At 38.0% G+C, this 22,059-nt stretch overlaps 2 long non-coding RNA genes across 2 annotated transcripts in view; one reads left to right on the top strand and one right to left on the bottom strand.

Annotated features, from left to right (window-relative positions):
- Positions 1 to 22,059, top strand: part of LOC139082076 (uncharacterized) — a 141,655-nt gene that overhangs the window by 36,776 nt on the left and 82,820 nt on the right. The window lies entirely within an intron of this gene.
- On the bottom strand, positions 5,395 to 14,485 carry LOC139082075 (uncharacterized). The gene is made up of 2 exons (XR_011537787.1): positions 13,999 to 14,485; positions 5,395 to 5,901 (listed from the first exon to the last, which is right to left on the bottom strand). It is a non-coding gene; the product is annotated as an uncharacterized lncRNA (long non-coding RNA).

The following is a 22,059-nucleotide window of genomic DNA, read 5'->3' as shown; positions in this document are numbered from 1 at the left end:
GCATTTCAAGAGAGATCACAAATACAACCAATCAGATAATTTCTCATTTCCATTTTTTCTAGAGACTTTCCTCCTAGAGTCAATTTGGGCCTCCTATTTCCATTTGAACTGGTTTCCTAGAAGGGAAACTGTGCAGCTCTTATCTTTTGCCATTCTCCTGTGTTGGATGGATCCTGTAACCAGGGCCCATGCTGCTTCTTTGTTTTACTTTTTTCTTTTCCTGGAGGCTAACTCATTTTTAATGTCCTGATTTTAAGATCAACTCCAGAGGACCCCTGAGAAAAACATTATGCCATTTAAATTTTAGAGATATCTCAAAATAGAAAATTAAACCAACTTACACATTACTCTTAGTGGCAATTGATATGTTCTCACAAGAGGCAAAATCAAAACTACCTGACAGAGCAGCCCAAAAACCATGACAAGCTCTCCAGATGAGAAAGCCACAGTCTGGGATCTTATCAATGGATAAGGCTTAAAAATTTGTATTTTCCCCTCCAGTTCTGTAGTTTCTGTGATAGCTGATCGTCATCTGATTCTGCAGTTCACTATAATTGAACGCTATGTACAAGCAAGAAAGAAAAATCAATTCAGTGACCATGAAAAAAAGAGAAATGAGCTATAGACTCACTGGGGAAGTTTATAAAGCTTCTCTGTAGGGTTGAGTGATTGGTTTTTATTCTGAAACAGTAGCACTGAAGCACAAAATAAATGCCTGTAATTGGGGTCAATGTTCAGTCAGATCCCCCAAAAAGGATCTCAAGCCAACCAGCATATGATATGCAGTGTCCTCTGTTAGAATAAAAGTCCAGCTTCAAATAAGCATGTGATGCCTCTAACTTTTCCGTTAGGGAAAGTTAATGAGTTTCTTTTGAGTAGAGTGTTACAAAGGTATGATTCTCAGAAATGAAACTCTAGATACCTCAAACTCTATGTGTAAAAACAGATACTCTTGACAGGAAATAAAATGTACATTGATTTCAATGCTTTTGTTTTTCTGTATAAGACTCTTAGGTCCGATAGCATAGAAACTGTGTTGGAGTGAGTAGAAATGAAATTGCTGCTTCTAACAGATGTAGTCAAGGACTTATTTGAATACTATGTGCAAAGAAGGAGGCTGTGGGCAGCTAGACGGAGGATCAGGCCACTAGAGTTTTCCCTAACTACTTATGAGGAAATCTATCTTTCCTGTGTGACCCAGGAAGAGAGCAAAAAGGCAAAAGGAGCACTGACTTGTTGAGAAAAATTGACAACTGGCTTGAATATGAGTTCCTCAGAAGTTACCTGCTTGTTTCCTCAAGTCTAATGTGTACCTGCAGATGTACTACACTTTCTTAAAGCTGTCACTTATCTCTTCTAAGTGTCAGTTTCTTAAACTGAAAATAACAATAGCATTACTTTCAAGAGCTGTTTTGAGAATTGAAATTTTACAGAAATAACAAATTGTATTTACAAAGGTTTTGTGGTGTCTTGTAAATTTAGGCCACAAACATATGAGTGTTTCAAGCAGCCCCTACATTTCTGAAAACATGTCCAAAGTTGGTATGAAAAAGTCAAGGGCAGCCTTTCTTGACTTTGTATCCCTCTAAATCTTCAGTTACCTCTCTCTTCTGCCATGAAACCTTTGGTCATTACAACTTTCATGGGCTTCTCACCTCTCAATTTCTGCAGCATTTAGTTTCGGACCCACTTGTACACCCACCACTTGTGGCCTTTGGCTATTTATCTTTTTCTGGATGGAAGTTTTCTTCTACAATTAGCTGGAAACACCTTGAGGACAGAGGGAAGTTTTGGTTGTTTTTGTAACCTCTATGGTATCTAGCACATTGGTGTGCTCTGAAGGTTTGTCACTGCTTGTTGATTCCTATTCAGAGGAGCATCTCATTCTGGCTAGTGATTGCCAATACCACCTGCACATTACAGTCACCTGAGGACATTTTGTGACATACTACTATCCAACCCCATCTCTAGAGATTCTAATTTAATTGGTCTTGGATAAAATCTGGGCATTTGTATTTGCTAAATATTCCTCAGGTGATTCTGGTCTGCCACTGCTGCATGCCCTCTTGTAAGAGAAGTTCTTCTGTAAAATTGGGTGGAGAAAGAAACATGGTGAATAGTGAGAGGAAAGCATCCTGGGGGTTTTCATATGGACCTGAAAGATACAAAAGTTAAATAGGCCCCTCTCAGGTGCTAATTATCTGACAATCTTAAAAGTTCTCTGACATCTCATTGACCTCTCATGACACTGAGGTATCTTAGTCTGTCTGTCTCAGATGTCTCAGGTAATGCAGACCTTAGGATAGATACCTCTCTTGTATGCTTAAACCCCAAGTCTTGATTAGATGTATTCTTTGATGGGCACATTCCTCTTGGGATAGGACTTTAGAGGTAAGCAGAGAGTCTCTGCCTTGAGTCCAGGCCAGTTGTAAAGATCGAGGTAGCTCTTCTCATATGCTAAAAGTTTCATTCATCTAGGGATGTGAGAGCTAGAGGGAAGAGAATTCTAAACCAAATATGTTCCCCACCTAGGAGCCATCTATAATAACCAAGTTATGTTTTGAAAACGAACTATGTACAACATACAATATCAAAGCACTGCTTTCAATGAGTTTATAATCCAAGAAGTTTCATTAAGATATAAACCTATGAAACCTAGCAAACAAGATAAAAAATCATAACTATCAAAAGAGAGACATAATAATGGCTTCTAATAATTGAATGCTTAGCATGTGCCAAACATGGTGCCAAATATTTTACGTTTGTGATCTCATTTAATCCTCACAACTCTATGAAACAGGAGCATTTTATATTATCCTCCTTTTATAGATGAAGAAACTGAGATGTGAAAAGGTTGAATAACTTGCACAGGGTTAGACAGCTAGAACATGGTAAAGGAAGGATTTGGAAACCAGACTATCTGACTCCAAAGTCTAAACCACTGGCCCTCAGAGCTACGTCTTTGTAATGATGGACAAATAAGGGCACTGGTTGTTCAGAGGAACTACAGAGTAGTGTGAGATGTAGTGAGCAAAGAAAGCATTCACATTGGTGATGTGATTTCAACTGGCCCTGGAAAGAATTTTGAATGTGACTATGGTGTCTGGGTATGGAGGGTTCATCATATGAATCTCTGTGGCTCAGAAGCCCCTAAAGAAATGAGATCAATGGTGGCTGCAGAAAACACCCAAGGTCCCCTTTGCCAGCAACCCTCAGCCCCGGAGTATGACCAGGATCATGCTTTGCCCTGGACTTTGAGCTGAAATCTAAGTAGTTTAATCTAGAACCACTCGGTAGGAAGAAATCCAAAAGGACTGAGCTCTTCATGAAATGCCAAAATAGAACCACCTCTCCACACCTACAAACAAATATGTATCAAGCAATATAGTTGCTCAGTGAGTTTCCATAAGGCAGTGTTTCCCAAGGAGCATTGCTTGCTCCTCTCTTTCATCCGTCCCTTTATTTGGCAAATTCATTCATTCCTTCATCCTCTACTTGACAATTTTTTTTATTACTTACTATGTGAATGATAATGGTGAAGAAGATCAGCTGCAAGCCCTGCCTTCTTGAAGCTTACAGCCCAAGACAGTGGTTCTCAATGTTGGCTGAACATGAATCGCCTGGGATACTTTAACAAAATACTGATAGTTGATACACTTTGAACTGGGTTTGGGATTCTAATGTGAGCCAGAGTTAAGATCCAGTGGGGGTGTACTGGGAAACAGCATTTATATAGGCTCTATGATAGCACATACATGGAATGAAAAAAGGCAAATGTGGCTGGAAGAAGATGGCAAAGAGGAGCTTCCTGTGAGGTAATGTATGAGATTTGGGAAACACTGGACTTAACAACATTAAACAGGTTTCCTTGCTATAGGCCTTCTTAGAATCTTCGGTAATCTAATGTTTTGTGAATCTCCAAGAGGGATATCATACACAGTATTCCAAAACTGCTTTTACACAGAGCTTGTTGAGACTCTCGTGTTTCTCATTTAGGAAGCACTGCTTGTATATATCTAAATATAGAATGAACTAGATGGGTGGCGAATGTTGAAGTGGGGGAGGGGTGGAATAATTTTGCTCCAGAAGTTAAGAAGATTGGTAATAAATCTTCTAAAATCCAGAGATCTTCTTAATTTCTGAAGGAGTTTGAATGGGACCTCAGATTGGAATTAATGGCTGTTTATATAAGTGGCATGTAAACCACACAGTAATGTGTTCAGTTTTGTCAACTGGCTCTTTACTACTTAAAAAGTATTTAATGATTTATTCCAGTTTCCAAAAAAAGAGGACTTGTTGCAATATTTCTAAATGTAAAAGGCAAAGTATAATTGTAGGAGGATTTAATTATATTCATGATTTGAGCTAGAATTAAGGCTAAGGATTACTAATCTTTTGAGGACAGCCTATGTTCTTAATCTGCTGAAAAAGAACTCATAGTTAATGTGCACTAGATGAGAATTGCATTTTAGAGAAAGAACTTTAGGAAAACTTATTTAGAGAGGAAATACATGAAATTGACTATTATGGGTGCCTTCCTGAACAAACATGATTGCAAAGATTACTCGCTGATTAACCTTTGCATATTAAATAGACCTAACTGGAATTTGAAAGTCATAAGCCTGTTTCATTTATATTGCTTTGGAAAACATTTTGACCTAATTAGGTAGTTGAATCATAAGCCTTAAGGCAGGAACTTTAGAGGTGCAAAAAAAGAGAAGTCACGTTCATTGTGCTTCCTGGGTATGTTGATTGAATGGGTCTGCTTTATTGCTGTTACACAGTAGCCATTCGATACACTGGCTCTGTTAATTCATAAAACAAACAAACAAAAATGAGTGTCTAAGTTTCAGAATACTTGTCACATAATTCCACAACAATTTAAGGAGGCAGGTATTATTAATAGAGAAGTTACGTTTTACCTAATGTTACAGAGCTGGTAAATAGTCAAACTCAGATTGGGATCTATGACTGACTAACTGTAAAGCCTAAGTTCATGTTAAAGGATAATTTTTTAACAAATATAAAATGAACAAGTCAAAGATTTTACTTAACTCATTAGATAAATGAGAGAACTGGTAAGATATTATAACCAGTTCAAAAGAGTATCCAAAGAACAGACATGATTATAGATCAGGAATGTTGAAATGAATTTGCAAATGGACACAAAACTGGCTGCTTCCACAGTGGAGGAGGGAAGTCTTTGAACTTCCACTGGACAGAATTTATTTGCATATCTATAGAGGAGAATTCTTTTGTACTGCTATCGGTTATCTACAATTTACAGTGTTGTAAAATAGTTCAAAGGCAATGAAAGACTCAGAGTCCCCATAGAATGAAATAACCTAGAAGAATGTGCTTTAAACAATGCATATATACTAGCAAGGAGCCCTGTTCGTGAAGAGAATAAACTTTACCTTTATTACAGAAAGTTTGTGAGCTTCTTAAAATAGAGACGTTCTAATATATATTTTATAGCTCTCAAAGCAGGGCTTAATAAACACACGTTGATGTTGATGATTAATTGCCAGCCTTTGGAGCTGTGTTTTTGTTTTGTTTTGTTTTCAAGAATAACTGGTATTTAGACTTCAAAATTATGTTTACATCACACAATTCTTGACTTCCAAATCAGGATCTCAAATTTAGTAGCATTTTCAGAATGTTACTTAGGGTCAAGGCATAAATCAGTACTTGAGTCTTGAGCTATGACAACAGTACAGCTAGCTATGCTTATCAAAGACAGCATTCAAAATCTGAGAGTTTAGCCCTATCTAATAGATGCAATGGGTGTAATGAACTCATGTTCTGTTCTTCTTGAGGTAATGTAGAACATTTCCTTCTTATAAATCCTTTGAGTGGTAGTTGTCTCAAATCGGCCGTTCATCATCTCTTCTCTTTCTCCTCAAAAAAAAAGGAAAGAATTGGAAGACTATGGATATACCCAGCAATAATCAATAAAGTTATCCCTGAGTTTTAAGACTATGATTAATGTGTTTATGTGTATGTGTGTGTGTGTGTTTCAATACAAGTTTGTTTACAAAAACAAGTGGCAGGGCCAGATTTGGCTTTCGGGCTGTAATTTCCCGACTCCTGATTTAGGGCGTGGGCTCTGGAGTCAGTCTGCTGGGTCAAATTCAGGTTCTGTTCCTTACTGCTTGTATGACCCTGGGTGTATTACAAAACAACTCTGTGCCTTACATTTGTTCGCTCTGTAACAGGGATAGCAGTATGTATCCGAGGTTGTCGGGAAGATCCCTGCACAGTGGTCAGAACACTGTCTGGCACACAGTAAGTGCTCAGTGAATGTTAGCTCTTACTATATGTATTCAACTGGACCCTTTTGAAGGAGTATCACATCACTTAGCTGATTGAATCTTCACTGATCTAGTCAGATAAGTTGGGCAAGGATGATGATTAACCCCATGGGTTGTCCAAGTTGATTGCTTTTTTTCATTTTATTTCATTTTTATTTATCAATAGATATAAAATTTTTCTACAGAGATCACATAACATCTTTGTAATAATACTTTAAAATATTTTAAAAAGAAATTAGAGAAGTACAAAATTAAAGTTGATGCTACAGAAGAAAACTAATGAAAATCTATTTTCCAGCTACTAAATCAGACTAAGCCTTTTGGAAGAGTGAGTATGGAAAAGAAAACTCCTTGGTGCTTCTAAGTTTTCAGTGTTCATGTGCTGGTTTTTTGTTGGTTGTGGGGTTTTTTTGTTTGTTTTTTTAAAGACTGGCACCTGAGTTGACATCTGTTGCCAATCTTTTTTTTTTTTCCTTCTTCTTCTCCCCAAAGCCCCCCATACATAGTTGTATATTCTAGTTGTGAGTGCCTCTGGCTGTACTATGTGGGATGCCTCCTCTGCATGGCCTAATGAGCGTTGCCAGGATCCGAACCAGCAAAACCCTGAGCCACCGAAGCAGAGCGCACGAACTTAACCACTCAGCCACGGGGCCGGCCCCTGTTGGCTTGTGTTTTATTTCTTGTCTATTTCTCTTCCTCTGACTTCCCAAAGGAGCAAGACTAGTGCTGAGAGTCTAACATAAGTGGAAATACAGAATCTTTACACCCCTCCTACTGTGAGCTACCTAATGGACAGTTGGAGTGTTTTCAGGAACATACTCCATGTCCAAATTTCCAAATATTTGGCCATGAAATGAGGAGGATGACCACAAATATCTTTATAAAAGCAAACTCTGTGCAGTCACTACATTTCCAAACTGGTGCCAGATTCAGGAAACTGCACATTGTTATTATTTAATCCAGCTGAAGTTTCCCCTAATAGAAGCGGTTAGCCCTAGCTACAGCTGGCTAATTACAAGCTCTATGTAGATTATTTTTCTCTCATTTGAACTGTTTTGGAATCCTCAGCCCAATATGGAATCAGTAATAACTCTGACTTCCTGCAAACATGCCTGAGTATTTCAACTTCTAAAACCTGAGAGAAATAGAAAGAGGAGGGGAAGTTTGCAAATTCTAAAGTCGAACTCTAATTTGCATGATAGAGGACTTATATGGTTGAGGGAGGTGATACAGAGATACTGGACTCCAAAATTAGAGCTTCAGAATGCCATGCTTTCCATCTTTGGTCCAGTCAAGTAGTCACAAATGAGAAAGAATGTTAATTACCGTATAACCATAGGAGTTGGGGGGAAGAACAAAGAATGGTTTAAATTCTACGGTACTATAATAATAGCAACAAAAGAATCTTTTGCATTCTGCAGTGGTTTGTGCTTTTTGAAACAATTCCAAAGGATCTATTATTTGACCTACAAAGTAGAAGTAAAAGTGAGGTAGCAAAGGAGATATTCTTTTATTTTGATAAAAGGAAAACATAGAGTGAGAGGTTAGTAAGTGACAGAGACCAGAGAGAAACCAGAATTCCTGACTCCAAATCTAAGGTTCTCTCCATTAAAGCTAATTCCCCTCAGCAATGCTGCCACCAGCATATCCACACAGTGCACTGTCTAATTAGAGCCAGGTGGCTCATGAAGCCCCTTCAGTTCCATCTGGGTTAATGTAGGGAATGGAGGAGAAGCAGTTCCTTTCCTTGTTTATTTTAAGGGGGAGTGGTAAGTTTTGATTATCAAAGAAAATCAGAGTCACGTCTTTCTTTACCATAAAAAGTCAATCTCCTAACATAAGTACATTAGTGCTCCTGGGACATTAGTAGCATGCCACAGCTGCTCAAATCAAATCATTAAAAAAGAAAAAATAAATGCACAAAACTCCAGTGTACAAATAAACCTATAAACCCCATTGAGAAATAAGATCATTTCCTTAGGGATCTTCATGGACCGAAGATGAGGTTTCCTCACTTATGTTTATGTAACAGGCATTCCAAGCAACTTAAGAGGCAAATGTCACTAAGGCTATCCATGAAGTTTCCAGGTTTCACTGAGCACTAGAACATGGGTGTTTAGTGCTCTGTTTCAAAGCCATCTGCCTGAGTTCAAACTCCAGCTCTGCTGCATAGTAGCCAGGTGACGTTAGGCAAATTGTTGACCCTCTCTAAACCTTAGGGCTTTGGTGCTTTCCTAAGTGTCATAAGTGGGAATAACAACATAACCTTCTATATAGGGCTATGATAGGATCAAATGAGATAAAGCTCATGCTCCCATGCTGTACGTAAAAACATTCAATGCTTAGTATCCAGGAGATACTAATTTGAGTGCCTCCTAAATAAAATTTGAAGCTTAGAATTTTATATAGGTCAGAGGCATTCTGTTACTGCAGAGGAGTTTAGGTACAATTTAATCCACAAATATCAGATGAGAACCCACTATGTGTTAGGAAATAAGAAATAAACCCTCACTGAGCCTAGTCTCTGTACCATAAAAGCTTGAAAATTTCCTAGCTCTAATGTATAGGACACAATATGAGAGGTATAACCAGACTTTATAGGGTATATTGCTAAATGAGTGGTGTTTACCAATGTTTCTCAAAACTGAGTCATTAACCTCTATAGTCCACAGACGTATTATTATAGAAGGTCCCTATGTGATTTTTTTGGTCAATTTTTATGAAAAATCTTCAAAAATTAATTAATATAATCATGGGGACTAGCTCGGTGGCATAGTGGTGAAGTTCACGTGCTCCGTTTGGTGGCTCGGGGTTTGCGGGTTCAGATCCTGGGTGTGGACCTATGCACCACACATCAGGCCATGCTTTGGTGGCATCCTACATACAAAATAAAGGAAGATTGGCACAGATGTTAGCTCAGGGCCAATCCTTCCTCACCAAAAAAAAAAAAAAAAAGCAACCCAAACCAAAAATTTAAAAATTAATTAATATAATCATATTTTGGATCATTTTGGAGATAACATATAACTGAGTACTGCCACCACATTTCAGTGCCAAAGTTTACATTTGTAATTGTGATTATGATTGTGTGGAGTCCAAGTTGTATTGCTTTTATTTGTTCTTACTCATCAAGAGTTAACAAATAAATGAAGCATTGAAGCCAATTAAAATGCAGATTGATTTCAGAAGGCTATATAAATAAATAGAAAAAGTGGAAGAAGAATTTGAGTTATCACATGGAACAAGGTAAAGGTAATAATAGGCATGCTCATCTCAAAACAACATAGCATGTTATAGTGGCTCATGTATTCGTGATAAAGATAAAAGAACATGTCACATCAAACTGATGCTGCTAATTTGTTAATGTTATTATATTTTGTTTGTATTTAATTTTTAAACGTATTTTGGTCCCCTTGTTCTGTAAGTGCCATAAACTAAGCATTATATATTCATTCTATGGCCTTTCTAAATTCACTTCTTGGTTCTCAGAGGGTTTTTTGTAGATTCTTTAGGACTTTCTACATAGATAAGCATGTCTTCTGCAAATAGTTTTATTTCTTCCATCCTCATATGAATGCCTTTATTTCTTTTTCTTGCCATATTGTGTTGGCTAGGACTTACAGTACAATGTTGAATAGGAGTGATGAATTTCATTTTGATGGGAGTTGACTTTTATTCTTGGCATGAGTTTGTCTTTCCTTGCCTATCTGTAGGTTCTTAGCCAGCACCACTATTTGCAGGCTTATACACTGTTTGATCCCCTGATCAAATAACGTTGTATAGACTAACAGACTTATTTTAAAACAAATGAGATGCAGCAATGGGCACATGACAATGAGATAAACTAGTCCTGTCTTATGCTGTACCACCCTGGAGGTTCCTGCCTGAAAGAGTGATACAGCTACCTGTTATGGTGCCAGCTTGGAACTGATACTCAACAAGGATGGGACTCCTCCAAGAATCCAGTGTATGCTCTAAATCAATGACTGTTATATAGTGCTGTGTCTTTAATTGGTAAAATACATGAGTCCAGGAACCAAGAAATAGAAACAGGAAGGGACCTGATTACCTGACTCCCATCACTCCTAGTGACCTATTTGGGAAAGGTTGGCTTACCATTCCCACAACTCTGGGTTCTGCAGGTTTTTAGGGGGAATGACAAGAGTCTGATTGAACTCCATCTTCTAAGGCTCTTTCATTCAAGAGACCAGTTGGCAAGAAAAGTAATTACCATCCTGTCAGGGATATTGACACTATTCAGGGCTATGTTACACTTAGAAGAAACACTATAATACAAGAAGACTTTTAGTCTAGAATTCCATATTTATTTGAGTTCAAATATGTTTTGAATCATATTTTTCACCTATTAGGTGCTTTCAATAGGATCAGAGGGTCTCTCTGCATATATCCAGACCTGTTAAGAACACAGCTACAAGATGTCAAACATTTATCTGCACATCTTGAGGAATTGGGAGGGAGGAAGAGTAGCAGAAAGCTTACCAAACCAGGGGTAGGGATGATTGGAGATGTTCAAGTTTATGTACAAATCTAAATTCTTCAATTGTTTATTAAGCAATATAATGATAAATACATGGAGGGAAACATATCAATAGGACAACAGTTTGTCTTCAGCATTAGCTACTCTTCACTTTTCTATCCTCATCTGTCTTGATCCACCTCCCCTAGCTGCCAAAGCCTGTCTTCCTAGAGAGAAGCCCATTTCCTGTTCTCTCTTACTTCATTTACTTGCTTTGTTTGTCTCTCCAACTTCAGGAGGGCATTTTCTTGTCCATCTATCTTTTTTGCAGTTTTATCCCTAGCATCTAGCACAGTGCCTGATACATAGAGGTTCGCTGTATTTACTAAACGAATGGATGACTCACCAATTGTAAAGCCATACAGTGGAATGCTATTCTATTAAAATTATGCTGTGGGTGGATAGTTATTTGTCGTATATTATTACTTTAAAAATAATCAAGTTACTAAGCAATATATACAGTATATTTTCATTTTGAAGAGTTTGTTCAAGAAGATTAATGAATAATAATGCTAGTTGTCTCTGTAACATGGAAATAAGAGTGATTATTCTTTTCTGATAGTTTTAACTGTATTTTATGCTTTCATCTGCAACAAACATATATTGCTTTTTTTTTAGCAAGGGTAAATTTATTTTTAATAATAATAATGATGACAAATATCTATTGAAGCTTATTCTTACAGATTTTTGTCCATGTGGACAGAACAAACAAAATCATTTTGTCTATGACTGAAAGTGAAGTAACATAATTTTGTCTATTGGGCTGTGGTTCTCAATTAGAGGCAATTTTGCCTCCTCAGGGGTCATTTGGCAATGTCTAGAGACATTTTTTATTATCATAATTAGGAAAAAGGGAGGGCAATGGCCACTGGCATTTAGTAGGAAGAGGCCAGAGATGCTGCTAAACGTCCTAGAATACACAGGAAAGCTCCCCACAACAAAGAATTATCTCATCCAAAATGTCAATTGGAGTGTCAAGTTTGAAAATCCTGAGCTAGAGTAATTAACATTTTCATGCTGGAGGTCTCTCTGAAGGTAAAATATAAGACTTTAGCATCAAGTTAGTGGAGGAAATATTTTTAGTCACCAAATATGTAACTGCTCACTCTGGTTGCAGACAAGTCATGCATTTATTCAAATTGGAGTTCATAAAAATATATTTTGAAGATATTCCTTTATTTTACAGCTGCATGAACATATGGTTTATTATAGAGAAGGGAGAGGCAGTATAAAAGAAACAGCTAAATAAAACATGATTACATTGGTTATTTTCGTTTGGTAGGTTCACAAAAAGGTAAATTATTGACATGATGGTAATCCCTTCAGGGCCATCATAATGCTCCCTAACCAAAAGCTCAGTTTTATCCATCAAATTTCCAAAAGAAGGTCCTGGCAGACAGGATTGCTGAACACTTCACACAGGAGGTTTCTTAATCTCACTGTCTAAAGATCTTTAAAATAAAAACTAGTTGGGGATTTGAACGTTATCTCTGAATTCAAGTGCATTTAATTTACTTATAAATCACATTTTTTTAAAGGGAAAGTACAAGATATGATCCAAAAGAGTCATAAGAACATGTTTGCACATTTAGTTGCTGTTTAACTGAATTAATTAATTTCTGTAATATGCCATTTTGGGCAAAAACAATAGCGTTGTAGAATCTTCCCAAGGGAGTTACTTCTCTCCATTCCCGCAGACTAGTAATTCCTCTGAACTAGATTATTGCAGAAGAGTCCTAACTGGCTTTTTAGTGTAGACATTGCTCATGAATCTAGGTTAACCTCTCTTAGTTCTCTCAATCGTAACATGAGGATAATACTTTTTCTGTAGGAGAATGGTGAGAATTAAATAAAATGGCATATACAAAGCACCTAAAATGGTGTTGAACACATAGTGGATGCTCAATAATAAGAATTTAAAACAAAGTAAAAATGTCCATGCTCATGAAGTGACACTTTTCACATACACAACCCCCCCAAACACCCATACTGCCATTTTTGTTTGCATAATAATATATTTATATACACCTGTTTCTGAAATCATGAGAATTTGCCAGAGTGCAAGCACAATAAGGTTCTAGCTCATGGGAGCCTGAAAATTACTTGTTCCAACCCCTTTCCGACCTTTTCCCTTTTCTGGAAGTAAATATATCTTGGACTAGTGCAAACTCCCATCTTGAGAAGAGATAATTTTTTTCTAAGTTGTTTGGTCTCTGGGTAGCAAGAGTAACTAAATGAATAAGAAAATAGCTTCCTTCCAGTCACTTCCAGAGACAATGGAAATGTACTGAAAGTGCTGAGTCTTAGACAACAATCTGTTAGTCAGAAAATAAAAACTGCTATTTATTGCATTTTATCTTTTTGTATTTACCCCTCACACCAACCCTAAAATAGCCATTATTTACACTATTTAATGGATGGGGAAGTTGAAGTTTAGAGAGATTGTGATTTGTTCAAGGTCACATGGCTGTAAACTACATGGTTTGAATTTAATTCTAGGTTTCTTTGACTTATTTGCAGACTGCTTCTCAGCAGCAGTATATTAAAGGGAACTAGATAAGCTAAAATCTATTTAATGTGTCCAGAAGTAATTGAGAGTTGAGAAGAAGTATAAAGTTTTGCCTTGAACCAAATAGAGTCCTTTGCTTTTTTAAAGAACTCAATATAGTTAACTGACTTATGAGCTCTCCTTTGTCATGGTAAATTTTCTTTTGCTTCACTTTTAAACACAAAGTATTGTTTTTCCCTAAATTTTCTCTCCTCAATGCTAATGATTCCCTCTTCAATGCTAATGTAGTTTTGTTTTATCCCAAAGGAAGGAAAGCATCACTTAAATGGATATAGACCAATAGCCTAAATCTAGATTTTATGTATGTTTGCTCAAATCCACATTCCCTGGCCTGGCCATAAATCTATTTCTTTCTTTTTCTCACTGGAATATCATATTCCTTGAAGTCAGTTATAAAGTTGATAATAAACACAGTTCATTGCTGGGATAAGCTACATGCTACTAAGGTATAATCAATATCTCAGTTGACACCAAACCTTAAAATACCTAACTAAACAGAGTGTGTAAATATTATGAAAAGAAATTGCTTCCTTACTTTCCCCTCCAATCATGAGAGTCATTTCTCCCATTTTGCTTACCTTGGCAGCAAGTCAAGACTGTCTTTCATTGCTATTCATTCTCTGTTGTATCTTCAATGTGTTTGAATAGTCATAGTTCTGTGCTCAGCTTTGTAGCTAGATGAAGTGATGAAAATAACTTTTACTTGAGTCCAATTTTCTCTGCATAAAAATAACTCTTTGAGTCTTCTGATGTAATAAATTATAGAAAACTTCAGGTAGGACTAGATCTAAAATTGGAGTCTGATTAGGGCCAGATGCTTCTAAATGGTATCAGAACCATCTTTTACATTGTATTCTTTCATCATAAACTTAGATGCTGTACAATAATTAATCTAATGGGTTCAGAGATTTGGAGATTTCTAGTTGATGACCAGTAGGATACTTATCATCTTACACAGTTACTCATGTTCAATAATTACTCTAGCTTCCAAATTTGAGAATTGTGGATCAAATTCTAAAGCTCTTTTCAGGCCAGCTGTTTGCAATTCTACTTACCTCAATTTCCATATCCAGATATATAACACAATAGGTCACAATGGAATTTGGAATTTGGAATTTGGGTCCTGGGCTTTTTAAAATCTTGTATCATAAACTTCTGTCATGAGGGAAGACTCTTCACTCAGCTTACTGGAGGCATTACATGGTACTAGAATTAATGTCAAAATCTATACCATGAAGCACTTTAACTTCGTCCAACAAAAACAACAATAGTAAATAACTTACACCTTCCTAGTGCTCTAATTTACAAATTAAATTTGGGATGACCAACTAAAATCTCTGCAAGTCTGGCCAGGTGACCTAAATGAGTGAAGCTAAGTGGGGACTAATATAAATGGGACAAGGCATGTGTGAGAGTTTATACACTGGAATATTTGATGCAATTCAGCAATATACAAGATAGCTCTTTTTTTTTTCTCTCACCCAGATCCAAAGCTATGAAATCTGAATGAGTAGCAAACTCCTCAATGGCTGGAAGGCCATCCATAAAAGTCCCTGGGAAGAGAGGCATGACCCCAAAGAGTTGAGTTGCCTTTATTCCCTACAACACCCCTCTGTGCACCAGGGACACTGGGCCAGCCTTCATTAGGAAAGTGCAAAAGAACTGGAACATTTCTTTGCTGAAGTACAAAGGCCCTTTGCCTCTTTTGTTGGCTCAGAAGCTTCAATCAGCCTCAGAGTTTCAAAGGTTCAACGAGCAGAGTTCCAACTGGGCTGGGATTGAGTAGTGCCCTGGGTACTGAGTAGGGAAGCAAGTGTCTCTGCCCACTCAGTAACCCCAGGCTGACAAGATCTCCCTACAAAGGTTGAAATACAATGTTTTATGATTTCAGCCATCACAAGAACAGCAGAGAACAGGGTGATGAAATACCACTTTACCCTTCACTTTCAAACAGCTATTTATTACTTGGCAACCTTTGAAAGAAGAACATAAACAACTGTTCTTAAGGGCTTACCAAAACCCGCTCTCTAGTATCATACATTCAGAGCAGGCAGCTTCCTTTGAAAGTTGAAAAAGATCCCAGCCATCCTAACTGGTAGTTAGAGAGTCAGTGTTGGACAGATAGATAAAGGCCGAGTTAAGTGAAATGGAAAGAGAAATGAACCATTAGAAAGGGGCATGGCAGTTCAGAAGAAAAGTCACAGAGGAAGGACTAGGGCGAGCAAGCTCCATTGTTTGTTATCCCCAGCCGTTAGCCAAGTCAGGGAGAAGATGGAGGATGATCAGCATACGAAGAACCCACTTATTGTCAGTTTTTGTTACACTCCATTATGCTTAAGAGACCAGATAAACTTTCTTTCCCCCTATGATGCTAAGAGGATGGCAATTATTTATAAAGGACAATTGCAGAGAGATGCCTTAGTGCCAGATATAATTCACTAACGTCCCTTGGCATGTTCCCATTACCCAATGCTCACTCACATAAATTAAACTACTAAATCGTTCCGTTAATTTTGTTAATCAATTCCACAAATATCTGTTATCTACTATATCTACTATGGGCAATCCCTTGCACAAGGCACTGGTGATATAAAGATAACTGAAATGTTAATTTTGTACCCAAGTAGGCCACAGTCTAGTGAATGAGACAAAATATTACAACAATAATGGTAGTATGGGAAACTAGAAAGAGCTCAGACTTCAGACCCAGACAGAACTGGATTTGAATCCTTGCCCTGCCACCTGTTAGCTAGCCTCGGTAGCCGAGCCTGTTTTCTCCCTTGTAAAATGGAGACAATCGTATATATAATGTAGGACACTTTTATGAACTAGGAATACCATTTGTCAAATAAAGTAGCATACAACAGGTGGACACTGGATGTGCTGAATACCCTGTGCTCGTCCCTCCGGATTGACACTCTACTTCTGTCAACCCTGTTCTGTCACCTAAGAGGCTCACCTTTATGGATTACATATGTGAATTATGTCTTCCTCTATTTGTTCTATGGCTTCTGGTTGAATTTAGTCAACTGGGGTCATTGGCAGTAGGTTGGAAGGCAAAGAAATGTGAGGTTGGGGTATGTTTTTCCCAGGCTCATTCCTTGTGGAGTTGTTGTGGCTCACTCTACCACAGGCTACAGCCTTCATAAGGTGAAGTACCTCCATCAGGTACTCTCTCTGAGTTGTACTAACTGCTCTTTCCCTTTGCTTCATCAGACTTAGGATGGTAACAACTTCTGATGCTGCTAACACCAGGGCACTATACTCTCCTTGTTGGTTCCTCCAAATTCTGCCTATACCTTTACTTTATTAAACTCTCCTCATATTGCCCAGTTGAAGTATGCCATCTGTTTCCTGATGAAACCCTGATAACTATAAGTGTCATTAGTGTGGCTAACAAGGTGCTCTGAGATCAGAGGAGGAATGAAAAAATAAAACCATACTGGAGGATGTCAGGGACATTTCTGGGAGGAGGCAGTATCTAAAGGACCACCTGAAAATGTATGGGAGTTAGCAGTGTGAAGAAAGCAGGAGAGAATATTCTACGCAGAGGAAGGCAATATGCAAAGGCTCACACGCAAGAAGGAATACAGCATTGTGGGGAGACTTCAAGTATCTCAGCTTAGCTAGAGTATAGTATAAGAGATGGGAAGATGACAGATGAAGCTGTGAAGTTGTGAAGTTGAACCACGTCACCAAAGTCTATGTATGACTTTTTCCTACAGACAATGAGATACTGTTAAAAGATTTTAACCGAGGTTATGATACGATCACATTGCATTTTTAAAAAGTAATATAGAGAAGGAATTAGAAGGGGGAAAGACTGGAGACAGAAGTATCAAGTAAGCAATACAGGTGAAAAAATAAGGTAGCAAAAAAATGGAAGTGTCAGGAGAAATGGAGAAAACAATGTGAATTTATCAGCTGTTAAGGAAGTAAGCTATATATGATTTAGTGAGCAATTAATGTAAGGATAAGGGAGAAAAAGAAGCCAAACATAGCCCTCACCATCAAGTTTGATTCTTATGTATAGTCCTGACTTTATCTTATATAAAACGAATTGTTCATCCTCAGAGGAACTTTGGAAGACAGGAAGGTTTTGGCTTGAGCAACTGGGTGACTCGTGATGCAATTGCTCTTCAGAAAGAGGCAAATTAAACTTTAAGCCAGTGGTGTGCTGGAGCTGCCTCACACAGGCTTATGAAAGTTGAATCAGTTGCACACATCTATTCCCAGCTGTGAGTTCAGTGACATCACATTGCTGGCTTGAAATTTGTTATGGTGGGAGTATTTACACCATAGAAATCATCAAATACTACCAATCAGGCTTTTGTCTCCCTTCCTCACAAAGAGCTGGTTAAACATTTCCCAGCCACCACTGGTTAAAGCCATTTAAAAAAAGGAGGGATACCTCTGGTAGTGATGGCAGAATTGAGGTGTGACTTGATTCAAAAAACCTGTGCCAAGAACTGATCATCAAACTTGAACTGGAGGGCAAATTCTAGGACCAGAATAAAGGCAGGTTAGAAGGTTCAGTGGGAGATCTATGAGGAGCCAGCTGAGGATGGATAAGTGCATTGGCACAGAGAAGAGAATCTGAAACATTTGAGGTGGCAGGTAATTGAGGTTGCTAATCAGTAATGAGAAATCAGGATAGTCTTTAGGCCATGAATCAGAGACCAGGAGCATCATAAGAATAGGACATAACTCAAACATTAAAGATGGGGAGAAAGTTATATCAAGGCAAAGCAAAAAACAGAAAGCCCTTAAAATGGTGGTATACCTTCTTGCCAGTTTTTATAAAGGAGGCCTTCCATTTTTATCCTGGAGACCCGCATTGGAATATGTCACCACCACCCCCCTCTACCCATCCAGCACCTTCCAAAGAGTAAGGGAGGTCAGAGTTTAGAGAGCTGTACATGTTGCAGATAGATATGAGATAAGGTTGTGTATATATACACCTGGTGGCTGGGTCTAGTCTTTGAGCCCATATTTCTATAGTCCAGAGAGTTTTGGGGCCAGTCATCAGGGAAGTAAAAATCCAAGAGGGGCCAAAGGGCAACTCCTCATTTCTCTTAAGTATGATGATCAGAACTGGCTAAATGATTTGCAGGGCCCAGTGCAAAATGAAATGGTGAGGCCCCTTGTTCAAAAAGTATTAAGAATTTTGAGCTGGCAACAGCCAAATAGTAAACCAAACATATGCTCATGAAGTTGGCCTGATGATGGGTCACTTTGGTGAAACTTGACCTAATTTCTTACCTTCCTCTATTTAGTCCAGATCCTGTCTTTCATTATTTATCCATACGCGAACTTTGGAAGAGAGTATGATATTGGCTCATTGGCTGATGGTCATAGATCTCTTAAGTTCAGACTCCCTGGAACCAGGAAAGTTAAGATTCAGAGAAACAGACGATTTCAATGATGCCTGACTAATGGAAAATCACATCAAATGGCAAAAGCTGTGAGAACAAGCATGATTGTTTCCAAGCATGATTAGTTGAATGGGCTAAATAATGTAACAAACAATGCAAAATTTCAGTGGGCACAGAAACAATAGGAGTTTCTTTCTTGCCCACATCACAGTCCAGTGAAGGCCAGTGGGGCTTTTGTTCCATACAGTCTGACACCAAAGGCCCTTCAGTCTTGTTGATCCACCTTCCTGTAGGGCCTCATAGTTGATTCCATTTAGTCAGTAGATGGAGAAAGAGAATAAGAATCATGTGTGGAAGGTCTATCACAGGCCAAGACTGGAAGTGGTACCTATCACTTCTACTCACATTTCTTTGGCCAGAACTCAATTATATGGCCACATCTATCCACAAAAGAGACCGAAAACTGTGACTCTGTGCCCATGAAGAAAAGAACACGAATATTGATGAACACCAGCAGTATTAGCCACATGAAGACTATTGGTGGTAGCTCAGGTCCACATGATCAAGAGCAGCTCTGAATTCTGTTTTACGGAATTCTGTTTAGGCTCTTTATTCCCGTGTTTGAGTTGGAAAGTTTAATATCACAGAGGCGGTGTTTTTCTCACTTTAGACAGTTGGCCAAAGCACTCTCTCATTCAGGTTGACTTGTACTCAGAGCTGCCCTGGGGAATGGAAAATTAGGTCCATTCCCACATACCACAGACTTGGGCTGCCTAGAGCTTCAGATGCTGTTAAGAAGGCCCTGCTGATGACCACCAAAACATGAAATGCAACTGACTTTCTTCCTTCCATGCTTCTCAGACTACATTTGAAAAAAAAAAGTTGCCTTTCAGAGATTTCCCTAGACCCTTTTAACCCAGTTCCATCTGGAAACAGATGCTAACTAACGGTAGGGGCCAGGACATTCCTAAGGAACTATCAGATCCACGACATACTGAGGAACAACATCTAGGACCTCATATCCCACCCAGCATTTCCTATTATACTACAGCTTCTTATTTATGAAATTCCTTTTTTATTTCAATTTCGTAATATGAATGAGTTGCTATGGTAGAACCCTAAGTGAATGAGTCTACATACACAAGGAAATGATGCCTTATAAACTGAGGATTCTGAAACTATAACTGGAAGACCTTTTTGTGTTGCACTTATATTTCTGAAAGAGAAAATGTTTAAGTGAAGTTTTAGCTTTCATCAGAGATTGCCAACTTTCCTTTTGACTGTGGCAGACTGCACAGTTAATTGGGGCCTCTGATGACTAATGGGGAGGATCATCCCATCAAATCGTGGGATCTCTGGGTTTTGGAAAAATAAGGATCTGGCTGCAATCCAATTGCAAGAAAGAACTTAACCAGAAAGAGTATGCCAAAGGACGACAAACTTTCGCGTGTTATTTTATTCCCTTACTGAGAAATTCATTGTAGCCAGCTCACAACTCACGTTGATCTACGCGGCATTTCTGCCAAGTGGAATGGGTGGCTAGCACCCAGGACCACTCTAGAGGCAAGGTGAGCAGCATCTTCATGTTTTCATATTGTCCTTTTCATTGGGGGGAGACAAGGGGACAATTTGGAACATGTGGGAGGCTTCTACATGTGAGTCTTTCTAACTGCCATCCACAGATCAGGAAGTAATATTACCTAGATTATTATGACTCAGAAAGCAGCTGAGCCAGGAGCAGCTCCATATCGTGTATCTACAATGGCAACCAGTGTCCATCCATGGTCCAAGTAACATTTTTGTAAGCCTTTTGGCTTCTGTAATGAGAGATAGGACCCTAGCTCCCACTGAGTCTTGAAGAGGGTTCACATGCTGAGCAGCGAAAACTGATGAGTATTCACTAAGTAACTAGGAACAGAGGAGCAAAGGGAGAATGGGCAAAAGAATAGGGAATTAGACACATTGATACCTAATTAGGTCTAATTCACAATTTTTTGTAAGGAGAGCCCTGAGTTTATTCACTTATCGATTCAATAGGTATTTGTTAAGCGCATACTATGAACCAAGTACTATACCAGGCACTGAGAATATAATAGTAAGCAAGACTCCTTCATGGAGCATTATGAGTGTCATAATCTGTGTGTTAATTGCTATTATTGGTGCTATGAGAGTCCATAAGATGAGCAGCTCATGGAGATTTGAGAGATCAGATCAGGAAGTCCTTTCAGGAGGAAATAACTTTGAGTAAGTCACTTTTTTGAGCCTCTGTTTCTTCATCTTTAAACTGGGAATAATAATGCTAACACATAAGTTTGAGGTGAAGATTAAATGAGATGATGTGTATAAAGTTCTTGGCATAATTGCTGGACATAGTAAGCTCTGCAAAGATATAGCTGATACTATTATTTCTGTTATTAATATTACTTTTAAACTATTACTAGTATACTATTGCAACTGTTATTATTGCTTTTATAATTATTTGGGAGTTGAAGTATGGGTAGGTAAGAGCCAGGAGAAGGATGGAGATCATGCCAGACAGAGGAGCAGCATGTGTGAGGGGCTACAGGCTGGAGACATCATAGCTTGGGGTAATCAGACATTTAGTATGTATATGAAATATGTATAGCATACATGCTATAAAGTATGGTATAAAGTATATATATGGTATACATATATAGTATACACATATACTTATATATGTACATGTATATATGTGTATATATATAGTATAGATAGTATACATATATGGTATACATATAGTATGTATATAAAAGGTAAGTGGTAAGAAATGAGATGGAGACATAAATCATGTTCTGATTATGAAGAGTTTTATAAGTCAAGTCTAAAGGGGTGGATTTTTACCCCAAGAGCCACTTTAGGATATTACATAGTGGAGTAACACAATCACACACAAACATACTCTCATCCACTCCCAACACACACCACACTCATATCCATAATTTACAAATAATCATGTCATAATACAGCTAGGACTTACAGGTGATATAATTCAAGCCTTTTGCTTTAATGTTGAGGAAATTGAGTCCAAAATGGTAACATGATTTACCTAGAATAATAGAAGTAGTTACGACAAGTCTTGACTCCAAATACTTTGTTTTTTTCCGTCACACAACACTGCTTTCCTTAACACTCTTTGCATTGTTAGTGCTCTGCTGTTGGCTGAGCTGGAAAACTTTCAGGTTGAGAATACCCTAACTAAGCTGTTTCCCCTCTAAAAGTCTGTAAGAACCTATAGGAAATTTT

This window comes from Equus przewalskii, chromosome 1, assembly GCF_037783145.1.
Source record: "Equus przewalskii isolate Varuska chromosome 1, EquPr2, whole genome shotgun sequence".
In the NCBI taxonomy this organism is placed as follows: Eukaryota; Metazoa; Chordata; class Mammalia; order Perissodactyla; family Equidae; genus Equus; species Equus przewalskii.
This window is presented reverse-complemented; position numbering and strand designations above follow the sequence as displayed.